The sequence below is a fragment of the Bactrocera dorsalis genome, chromosome 2, assembly GCF_023373825.1.
Source record: "Bactrocera dorsalis isolate Fly_Bdor chromosome 2, ASM2337382v1, whole genome shotgun sequence".
Taxonomy (NCBI): Eukaryota; Metazoa; Arthropoda; class Insecta; order Diptera; family Tephritidae; genus Bactrocera; species Bactrocera dorsalis.
The window spans coordinates 100654886-100667421 of NC_064304.1; the positions used below are offsets into that span (position 1 = coordinate 100654886).

At 39.4% G+C, this 12536-nt stretch overlaps 1 protein-coding gene across 4 annotated transcripts in view; it reads left to right on the plus strand.

Moving 5' to 3' along the window:
• The window catches only part of LOC105226060 (mucin-5AC), a 222764-nt gene that overhangs the window by 15174 nt on the left and 195054 nt on the right, over positions 1–12536 (plus strand). For 2 of the 4 annotated variants that reach the window (XM_049448618.1, XM_049448619.1), the window contains exon 1: positions 6080–6234. The exons of 1 other annotated variant lie outside the window; for it this stretch is intronic. The gene's annotated coding sequence lies outside the window, so the exon portion shown is untranslated. Of the gene's footprint in view, positions 1–6079; positions 6235–12536 lie in introns of those variants that run through there. One more of the 4 variants, XM_049448616.1, reaches the window with a different exon arrangement.

Consider the following 12536-nt stretch of genomic DNA (forward strand, 5'->3'; position numbering starts at 1 on the left):
TTCTATTGAATTGTCTTATGAACTCCTTTATGCACTACACCCAGCCCAGCGCCCAACGCTCAGCGCGTCGAGCTCGCTAACTGCTTGGCTGCTGTCAGCCACCCGAACCCAAACGCCCCACACTCGCCACATTTCTAGCAGCATATGTACATTGTTCGGCATTTCTCATTGTCGTTCGTTGGCAGCCGTCGCGCTTGCCATTGCCGATGCTGTCGATGATTTCGCGATTTGTTTGCTCGTTCTTCGTGCGCCGCACGTACATATATTTGTGCAAATTTTTTCCTTTAATTTAGGGTAAATCAACACATACAAAATGATTTCCTTTCGTGCTGCTAGAACAATGGGCAGCGCGGCGCAAGCAGATCGGCACTTGATGACAGCCGTTGACCCCGCGCTCGAGAATTTTTGACTTTTCGCTAACTCGCAAACAGATAATCGCATTCATTGAAGTACACACTTCAGCGAAAAAAACGCAACAGCGACAGCATAGTCATCCTAAGACTCAGTCGCGTTGTTGCTGAGGACTTAGCTGATGGGTTCCACGCCGCGCTGTGATGGACTGGTTGGTGAGCGCGCGGATTATCGCGCTACGCATAGTTGCTGCAAATAATATACTGCACTATTTGACTGCATGAACTCGCTAGCAACGAACTATTTATTTGTTATGTGTATTTATTTTTGCTTTTGTTATTTTTCATATTTTTTATTTTTCATATTTTTTAGTTTTTATTTTTTGCTCCTGCGCCTATTTGTTATCAGCGCTGTTGGGTAGCTTCATCATGACTTGACAGCCTATGCATGTATGTATAGGCGCACTCGTCAGAGTCAACGTTGTTGCTGCTGCTGCATATTGCCATGTTGCCGTATATGCCGTCAGTATTGTTGCTCTTTCTTTTCACATGTAGCCAACACAAATACAGCAGCAATTCTAATATGAGAGTACATGCCATGAATGTGTTTGCGTGTGTGAAGCACTGCTATCGACCGGTAGCAGGTAGCACGAATGTTGAGTAAACAATAACAAAAGAAACAATAAAAAACATTAATAAAACAAATGCCCGCAGTGCTGCCGCGGCGCGCTGCGCGCATAACGACATACACCCAACGGGGCACTCGGCTGCGCTCGCCTTATCCACACCACACGAGCAGCATACGCATACACACATGCATACATAAGTGTGTTTGTTTGTTTGGCTATGTGCGCTAAAGCTTTTGCTGTTACAATTGCAGTTGTTGTTGCTGCTGCTGTGCTACAGCTGTTTGTTGGATAACTGCTGCTGCTGTAGCCTACGCTCTCGTTATTGCTGTTGTTATTATTTGTGCTGTTTTTGTTTTTGTTATTCATTCGTTTCATGCATTTTAAGCATATTCGCTTCGGCTCCTGCGCATTTTGTCCGATTTTGCAGAGTTGATGGGTCGTACAGGCGTTTGGTCGGCCGGGCGGTCGCTCGCTTGCTCGTTCGTGCAACGAGTCACACGTACACGAGCAATGCACATACGCTTACGTAAATTGGAACAACAAAAATGCATATAAATAGCGTGTAGAATGAGTGGCATTAGTGCGCGCTCTGTTTTATGATGCATTGCCGTTTGTGGAGACGCCGTGCGGTGCAGTGCGGTGCGGTGGGTGTTCACACTCAACCACCAGACAGTCAGTCGGCTGATGGGCCTGTAGGCGCTTTTCTTACTTACTGTTGACTTGTTGTTGCTGTATGTAGTTGCTGATTACTTTTCTGCTGTCGCTGCCGCAATTGTTGTTGTTGCTGCGGCTGCCGTGCTTGCTTAGTGCTCGTGCTCCCTGCTTCCAGTTGTTATTGTTTTGCATGTTGGTTTAGCTCAACAATGCCGCGACACGAGGCGAGTGTGTTGTTGGGTTAATGTAGTTGTTGCTGCTGCCGCTGTCGCTCTTGCTGCCGTCATTGCAGCCTATTGTCCTGCGTAGGAGCGAGCATATTGTGCGCTATATCGCACACATCCGGCGCATAGCACTCGTGGTATTTGAGTGCACTTTTGTACTCGGCAAACGCCGGCGGGAGTGAATGAGTGTGTAAATAAGCCACATTGAGTCACAATTGTGCGCCGTGAAAGTGCTCTCACTTGACGATGTACTCTCGGTACAATACAGAGTTTAGATGGTAAATATTATGTGGGAAAAAAATAGCCGCTGTCTATAATTAGATGACATTAAATGGAGTGAAAATCATTGGAAATTATAAAAATAAAAACACAAACAACAATGCGGTAATTTCATAAATTTGAGATTTCAAGGTTTCGTGCTCATTAACAATTTATTTTTATCCAATTAATGCATACTATTAATAGCAATTATAATATGGTTGTATGATAAATAATTTAAATTTAAATTTATCTGTCACTTTTGCGAAGAAAGCCGGAAAGTTTGTGATTTAATTTTTACTCTGCGACTGCAATGATGAGAAAATCTCGCAATTGTTTATATCTGGCACAGTTAATTCATTTTATAATAAATACAAATTTATGATTTGAGCTTTTGTCATAATAAAAATAAAATCTAGATAAGGTGAAATTTTATTGATAATTTTTGTTTGTGTATATTTTTGAGAATATTCTTCCTTGTTACGAAGCAAAAATTGAATTGTGTCTAGAAGCTTTAGAGCTGATTTCATAGAACAATTTAATCAATAAATTTTTTCATTAGTTTTCAAAATTAATAAAGTCTCAAAAGCAATGTCTTATTAAAAACAATGCTCAATTTAGAACTCTCTTTAAAATCATTTTCGAAACATTTTGATTTTTTATTTAGACATAGACGTAAAAAAATATACAAGTACATATGCACGTAGAAAGTCTTTTGCTCTAGGGAGGTTCAGTCAATTTAAAGAGAACTTTTAACAAAGAAATGCTGGACAATTTTTATAAATCGAAATTTAAAACATAATAATCGGTATAATTATCAAATAGAAGTACTTTACATATCTAGACTACGCATGAACATAGCTGGGTACCACAGTAGGATGCACTGGGCATCGATAGTGAGACCGCAGAGCTTGTTAAACTTCGTGTCAAGCGCAGGCATCCTAAAGGATGGCTACTCCTTTTGGACCTGGCAGTTAAACTCCATCTGATATCGCAAAGAACCGAAACTGGTATACGCGTGGCTTATTGGCCTACAAGATTAACTTAACCTAACATAACCTAACCTCGAAACCGTTTATTCAAAGTTTTTTGTCAAAATTTCTTGCGAACAACTCAATCGATCCTAATGAAATTTCACGCCGGTCTTCGAGTTATAATTTAAAATTGTGAACGCAGAATTTTTCATGTTCAACAGCAACTATTTAAAAAACCCCTACCAAGTTTCTTTGGAATAATAAAAAATTTGAATAAAATATTTCATTTTTTTATTTGAAAAAAAAAAATGGTTTATTGCTCGAGGAAGGTCATTTAACCTCTTAAATCCAGTGAATTCTACCGTGGGACCCCATATGCTCACAGCGTAGTCTTACCAATGCTGTACAAGTGCACAAGAAATGCTCCAAATGTTCCCCTGGAGACCTGCTTTAGACATTTCGTGCAGTTTCTCACTATCGATACCTCCTTTAATGTATCATACCGTGGTGACCCCAAATGCTTAAAGCATAGTCTTGCCAATGCCGGACAAGTGCAGTCCCTGGAGTGCTGCTCTAGACATTTCCTGCAGTCTTCTCGTTCTGTCAGCCCCATCCCGCGAGCGTGTGTCGTCAAAGTTTCGAGAAAAACGCGCTTAAGGTTTTAAATGACTATATAACTGATCTTGAGCGCACAACTTTTCAAGGCTGTGTTTCCAAAAGTATTAATCGGATTTTTATTTTCAAAATCTTTAATTCTTATAAATCCTGATCCACTTACATATATAAAGTTATGTCGATAGCCCATAAACAACAATTTGTCAATGTTTTGTTTGTTTGCTTTTTGTTAAGACTCAATACGGTGAGATCGAAAATTCTTCAAAATCAGGAAAAGGATCAAAAAATGTAGGAGAAAAACATAAAAAGATTACATTATTTTTGGATTACGAAACATTTTCGTAAGAAGCAGCACGCTTTCAAGTATCATAACTTTATTATAAAATTGAAGCATGATTTCAATCATGGTGTCTATCTATGACCAACTTCCAGCTATTTTTCTAAAATAATTATGTTAGAGCGTAATTTTTGCTAGCAACCAAACTACCGGCTTTTGAGCCTAAGTCTTCAAGAGCACGTTCAGCATATTGCCATAGTAATATTAAAACAACTCAAAAAATATAAAAACAATTAGATAAATATAATGAAATTCTTTCGCCACGCGTAAATGCTTTCGTCCTTTGTTGCTCCGCATGCCAACTTGAAAGCGATACACTGTAAAATGTTGAGTGCTTTGCAACAAACATATATGTATGTACATACATACAGTTTTCTGTTTGTTGTTAGGTGGAGTGGTTAGCGGTCGAACTGCGGTAGGACAGCACGTCGGCTATGCAAACGTCATTAATGCCGGTGCATTCCCCCAATTGAATGAGCTCAACAACAATGCAACCGAGAAGAGGCTGTCCCATCACTTGAGATTCTGTAACAATGCGTTGAGCTGTTGAGCTGTGGATGCAACTGATGTTGCTGCTGTTATTGCTGTAGCCATGCTGCTGTTGCTTATCAACGGCACTTTAGTGTAATTAGTCGCTGCAGTGAGCAATGATGCGTGCGTGTGTGCCGCGGGCTGCCGCAGTGAAGGGCCAAATTCTACAAGTACTCACGCTGCCACTCCAATACATACATACTTATAGATATGTATGTACATATATTTTTATACATAGTTCATATGCTTATCTATATTCATATGGCAGGTTTCTTTTTTGTATACATTTTGGTCAAGTGTGGAAGTTCTGCGGAGCATTCTACTCTACTAGAGACACCGTCCATCCATCCATCCATCCTTCCTGCTGCTGCTGCTTCTGTTGCTGTTAGCCGCATGCCTGCTATCACTAGCTGGCTGTTATGTGTTATATGTACGGTTTGGTATATACAGAATTGCTCGCAAGTACTCAATTGAGCCAGAAACTATTACTCGCTGTGACCGGCAACTATATACGTTTGTATGTGTGTGTGTATGGATGTACATTCGTGCGCACATAAATATAACAATGGAATTGTGTGTACGATGACGGCGCACAGCAGGGGCGCATTTTACGCTGCTTTGCCCAGCGCTGTGCGCTCGCTCTCCACCTTTATGCGCTCATTCATTAGCGGCGAGTTGCCAGATAGGATGAAAAAATGTACCGATTAGTGAAATGAAATGTCAAATTCGGTATTGCGGAGAGCGTGTTGCTTATTGAAGCTGGGTGCTCGAGGGAGATGTGCGAAAGAAAGAGTGTACATATTAAGAAAATGTAGACTTGATTAATAATTTCATATTCGGTAGGTTAGGTTAAGACGTGGGGTTGATCCTCACGTCACAGGTAGTTTTAGATATCAGTTGCAGGACTGTAACGTTGATCTTTGCGATAGCCACAAACTTCTGAAAATGAATCACCGGTCATTGTTTAGAAACAGAAAATCCGTTTAAAAATTACTTATTCGATTTTATATATATTGTTGTTTTATTTTTTTTTTTTTTGTTTTATATTTTTGTATTTATTTATTTCAGGGGCGGATCCACAATCCAAAGGTTAAAAGTTATACGTTATTTCCATCATAAGTGAAACTCCTCAAAGAAAAATACCTGGGGTTGCAAGTACAAAACTATATATGTACTTCCCTTCCCAAAATTCTACTCTGGATCCGCCCCTGTTTATTTGTTTTTTATTTTTTATTTATATACATATATATATACATATATATATAATATATTTTTATGTTTTCTTCTTTATCTTATTTATTTTACTTTTTTCTGTAAAAAGAAACACTGCAATTTTGCGACAAACCAATCACATATCACATGTGGCAACCTTCGCTTGAGCTTCCAAACAGCTGAGCGCAGCACAAAATCAAGCTGAAAATGAGTTGGTTTCCTATTGTTATTATGAGCGTGTAGACGTCGACGTTGACAGCGCCGGTAACGACGTCAACAGCGATAGCACCAGTCGACGACAGCCTCATTGCCTTATTGTCTCAGCTGACTGTGGCCAGAAGTTAGTATCAATTCGTCTTTAGAAGCGTACGGTACAATAGAGTGAATGGTGAATAATAAGTTCGGAAATTTTTGTTAAAGACCAGCGCCCATAGACCAAGTAAACCAAGAGTAAGTTGTTGGTTCATTGTGGTTGGAATTAGAATATTTGAATGGAATGGCAAGCCGACGAGCGCCTCGCGAAGGCGGTTGGGCAACGAGGGGGTGTTTTGTATATGTGTGCGTGTGTATTGGCATACTAAGACGAAAATTTAAAATATTCGTGTATCTTCGAGACGGTCGAGTGGGCGCGCGTATATACACACACACACACGTCTAAACAAATGTTTGCGCTTACACGTGGGGCTGCCGTTGAAGTGCTTAACGGTGTAGTTGGGGTGCTATTGCTGCCTCCCTTGCTTTCTATGCGTTGGTGTGCGAATTGTTTAGCTTTAACACGTGTATGAATTGGGCGCAGGGATTTGGGTGGCTTTGATGGCTAAACATACCTGGGCAGATGCACGTTTGGTCAGTCGTGTGCCCGAAACAATTACTGCCGCTACGGTCGTGTGGTTGTGAGGACGGGCTTTAATTTATTTAAGTATAAAGCTGCTAGTGATGTGCGAAGTGAAGAGTGTAGCTTGTCCATTGTGAGCGCTGCGAGAAACGCAAAATCCAATTGGCAACCATTGTTCAAAATCTTAACTGACAACTTCCCGGATGGGTGCTCTGAAAGCTAGCCTCTTGAGAAAGTAATATAAAACGAAATTGTATACATGTAGCAACAAAAACAATAATACGAAAATACGAAAAATTGCAGTCTGATACAAAAAAATAGTGAACTCGACGTTGAGGACGATTTCGAAATCAATTTTCAATGAAATACGCTGTGCGGCAACAACAATGTAGGCAACCAGTGCACTCATTGAAAATTGCTGATGAAAGCTGAAATATGTACATACATGAGCGCTGTGTACAAAAAAAAAACAGCTTTGTGTAACGGACAACGAAATATAAATAAGGCGAGTAGAAGAGTCCACCAGCAACGTCCGAAAAACCGCCTGAACAACAGCTCACTACTCTGCGTCCACCTAGTGTGTACATAGTTTACAAGATTTGGCTGCTCAGCGAAATTGTAGAAGGTGAGAAATTCAATTGAAGGAAAGGGAAAGTCATGGTGGAGCTCGTTTTTTGCGGACACTTGCTGATTTTGATAGGCGATGCTTTGGTGCGGTGGTGGAAAGTACAATGGAAATGTACAAAAAATACTTATGCATAAGCACGTATATGTGTATGTGTGTCGTGTATGTACAAATCGAGTGTACAAACAGACGTTTGATGGTTGACGCTGGCGGCAGTTTCGCAAATGCAAATCGCATGCGAAGACATCGCACGTTAGCAACGCTAATAACAGCAGCAACAACAACAAGAAAACATATGAAAGCAACAACCACAGCAAGAGCGCGATGAAGGCTTCGACACAATAAACGCTGGAGGCCGCCCCTTCAGTATCACTATCAAAACTCGAATTGTTTGTTGTTGTTTTGCCTTAAATTTATGTGGGATGTAAATAGTAGTTAGCGAGTACTTTTTGCGCCTACTCATTGCAATCGCGTGTGCGCGCTGCAGTACTAATTTGGGAAAAACTCAGTGATTTTGGTGCTTCGCTTTTGCCAATTTTAGCAAATTTTTTTTCCTGCTGCGCTTAGTTACCATCATTGAGTAGTCAAAATCGTGTGCCCAAATTTTTGGATGAGTATGTGTGTGTATATTTTTGGTAACTAATTTGTTTCCGCGGTGCAAAGAGTGCAAAGTGCGGCGTGACATGGCGGCACAATTTTATTTTAGTTTTTTTTAAATTTTTTTTTCATTGCCATGACTTCAATTGTTGCGGCGTTGCGATGTTTTCAATATTTTCCCTACTGGCCGAGCCTTTGCCATGCAGTGAGTTGGGAAAATCTTAGTTTGACTTTGCGCTTAGGTGTGCCATTAGTGTGTATAGGCAAGGTGCGGCGGCGTTTACAGACGACATGCTCGAAAGATGCGGTAATACAATAAGCGACGCCGGCAGGCCATCTAAGGAAAAGTGCAGCAGTCACGGTTTTTCTAACGAAAATTTATATTGGAAAAAAGTAAAAATAAAAGCACTGTATGACATAAATAATAGAAAAAATAAAAAGTGCACTGTTAAACTTTGTCTAGTGGTAAATTTATGTGTAGATATGTGTATGTGCCAAAAGTGTGAAAGTGCAGCGTGGCGATATTTATGCGCAAGTGACAATAATTAGAAGCTGTTTCAATTAAGCGCTAATCAAATAAAAACAAGACAGCACTCAAAGCTGCGACAGCGAAAGCAAAAACGTGTCAAAATAAATATGTTTATACATTTAAACTAAGCAACAAAAAAATATTATTATCAGCAACCTAGCGGTTGTTTTCTAATTTTTTGCGAAATTGCGACGGTTTTTTATATTATTAAATTACGTCAGTATACATACGGAACAGCTTGTGTTTTGTTTTAAATATTTTCAATGTCGGGAAGCAAGCTCTGAAACACCATAATTTGTCTCAAGTGTATAAGTTTAACGCCATTTAATGTGTTGGAAAAAACGTGCAGCGCGTTAGCAGCAAAAATGATAACAAGGACTGGCAACTTTTATCGCATTATAAACTGATTTGCATGTACATACACATGCATGTACGTATGTATGTGTGGCTGTAGAAATTTGTGGCTCTGTGGGGCATTTTGTAGTGTAGTATTTGTGTGCACATGTGCGGCTTATTGTACAGCCCGTTATGGTTATTTGCCCCAAATTCACGTTATGCCGTCGTTACGTGCACCAGCAGCAAGCAGCAACGTCAGCTTAGGCTTCATTTATTTTTATTGCGCTATTTTTGGATATTTTATATGTATCTGGTTGTTTGCATTGAGTTGTGAAACAATTGAACTGTGTAAATTTGTAAATTCTTGAAAATGTGCTAAATATGCGACTGTCAGCGTTTGTTTTGATTTTCACTAAACCTTCCGCACAGCGCCGCTACTTGACAGCGCCGCTGTTGTTTATTTTAATAGGTTTTTGTTTTTGTTTTCTATTTTCGCTAACAGCCAGTTTGACGTGCTGGTGTCTATACGCCGCTCTCGCCACTGCCACCACAACTGTAGTTGTGCAAGTCATTCAACGAGCGCATTTCGCAAATTTATTGTATTCGTAACTAAACACCTGACCCGTGCTGCTAGCTCGCCGCGCTGTAAAACATTGCTTCTAATTGATTAAATAGTGAGCGAAATTGTTATAATTGAAATTTATTGTATTGTTTAAATTGTGTAAGTGAAATGCAGCACGTTTGTTGTGTAGAAAATAAATCAAATTTGACATTGTGGCGATATAGTGTGTATGTATGAAAAAGCCACTCATATTTCTATGTACATACATGTTATGTGTGTGTATGTTTGTGCGGTTGAGCAGTGTATATTCAATGTAACGAGTCTCATCTCGATTGTTCTACTACCCGCGCATTAGTTGCTGTAATTTTATTTCGAAAGTAAATACACTTTACCACTAGTTACACTATGCATGGACTACGCTGCGTTGTCGCTTACACACATACTCGTATGCACAAGCATATAATTGTAGAATTGTCTACTGTGTGTGCGGTGTGCGTCTTTTGAGGTCAACGGCATCACACCAACGATGTGTCAACTCTTTCAACGAACGACCTAAAAAAGCCATGCAACGACCAACTACTATTATTCTCTGGGCCAGCATACATATTTGTTGGTGGTAGTGCAAGTCGACAGATTATTTTTAGTGATTTCTATATCTCTGCGCCTCTAGCTCCGCCGCTGTTTACAACTCGCCCCACAAGCAACGAAACAATACGGCGAGTTGATGAGTTCGTTTTTGCTCTTGCTTGTGCGTTGATAGCGGCAGCAGCAACAGCAACAGCATTCGTATGCTCGCTATCACTATGCTCATGTGCGTTGATTTGGTTTGTGTATCTGCGTGTGAGTGGCAGCGCTTACATACATACCTACATACCTGTGAACGGAGTCGCACGCGGGTGAAACGTGTTGTAACGTAGGATGCGAACGTGTCGGTTATTCTAATAACCTTCGGGTGTAAACAAATTTAAAGAGCGGAATTTAGAAAGAAGAAAAGCTTTATGCTATGCCCGTGCTATGCAGCACATAGTTTGGCAATCAGCCGAAACATGAAAGGAATTTCTCTCGCAGTTGTGTGAGTCTTGCAGTGCGCAGGTGCTTGGGGTCGGGTGTTTATACACACATACACACACGCATACGTGTGTGTCACCACACTACAACTTGATGGGCATAAAAGTAAAAATGTATATTATCTCACCTCTCCCACTGCGCTAAGCAACCGTGTCTCATCACAGAGCAGACAAAAGCAGTGACTAATCATGCAACATCTGAGGCTTTGACCAGTGTGGCGTACATACATACTTTATATGTACACATAAATATTTTTTTGTGTTTTTTCTTGGTGAAACTGCTTGCCTCCACGTCGCGCTGTCCACTTGTCCATTTTCGTTTTTATCGCTGTTCTTTCGTCCCGTCTATCCCATAATCCGTTCATGCGTCAATTTGCATATGCAGCGCTCAGGTACAATGGGGTATTGTAGACGAAAGTGTCGTCACAGTTATGAATGAATGCACATACAACAAGTCCAATGTGCTATTTGCAAATGCCGTCGGTGTGGTGAAATACGGCAAACACGTAGAAACTTGTACGCATTGTTATCAGCAAAAATGCTGGAAGGCAAGCACAACGCGTTGTCGATAACTATGAAAATATATTTTTAATAATATATATACATATATGCAGACAGCTATCAACAGCGATAAGGAAATGTGTTTGCTATTAATGAAAACTCTGAATTAAATGTGATAATAATGTCTGTACTTGTTGTTGCTTTGCTGTTTTCAAGCTTGTCTGCGGTGAAAATGCATTTACTCTTGTGTAAATAGCAGAATTTACTAGAATTTAATTAGAGTTTAGTTTTAAATCAAGTTGAAAAATAATTAAGGACACATAAATCCGCAAATGTAGTTGACTGTTGGAACTTTGTTTGCATAAAATCCATAAAATCGAAAGCGTTTTACTAGAATATAAATTAAAATGCAAAGCAAAAATTTTGAAAGTGAATTTTGTGTTGAAAGCGCGAAAATATGCCAATATGAAAGTGATTATTAGTAATAAAATATAGAAGAAATATATAATATGTAAATGTTAGTTTTAATATAAGAAGGAAAACGTTTTAATTTCGGCCTATAGAAGCTCTACAAGTGTATACAAAAGATTTTGACCGCTTAGTTTGTATGGCAGCAATAAGTATGTTGTAGTAGTTCGATCTAAAAAAAATATCCGGTGGTTAAAGGCTGCTCTCTATCATATTCTGTCCAAAGTTTCGTAAAATACCTCGTCAAATAAAGAAGTTTTTCATAGAAGAACTTGATTTAGTTCGTTCAGTTTATATGACAGCTATACGATATAGTCTTCCGATATAAAAGAAATATTCGGAGATTATAGCGTTAGTTTTTATAATATACTGTGCGAAATTTAGTGAAGATATCTCGTAACATAAACAAGTTTTTCATACAAGGACTAGATTTCATTGGTCGGTTTGTATGGTAGCTATAAGCTATAGTGGTCCAATTTTGGCGATTCCGAGAAAGGTGGAGTTTTTTGAAGAGTAAACGTCGTGTGCAAAGTTTCACAGCGTCGTGTATACATATACCGACGGACAGACTGACGGAGATGGCTAAATCGATCCAGCTCATCATGCTCCTGATTTACATATACTTTATATGGTATCTGAAGTTTCCTTCTAGCTGTTACAAATTTCATATAAAACTTAATATACCTTGTACAGCTCAGAAATATGAGTGATAATATTATTTGAAACATGTTACAAGCATATTAGCGGAGCGCACCGTGTATTATAATAACTACAATTGACAAGTAAAAGGCAATGCGTATACTTTAATGATAAGTAATTGAAAAATATATATGAAAAAAAAAATTAGAACAAAAACCCCGCTTTTATGCATATCAAGCCCTTGTCTCTAGGGTAACAGATAATTTCCTTATCTCCGCAACTACATTACCCACTTTATTAGTTGGCATTCAAGCATTCAAAAATGCGATAATAATTCAATAATCTATACACAACTGCTATCCCTACTGACGACAATACAATTTTTTGTCTATCATCGGCTACGAAGCCAGAACAAATTTGTGGAGTAAACCTTTCAAACTCAAAACGTACAACACAGTGCGGAACGCACAGCATCTCCAGCCATAAAAACTACCTGATTTGTCGCCAACGCCACTTAATCGAGCTGACTGACCGCTTACCTGTCACATGCGCGCATTCCTCGGTTTTTATTTCCACGCAGCCTATTCAATTTT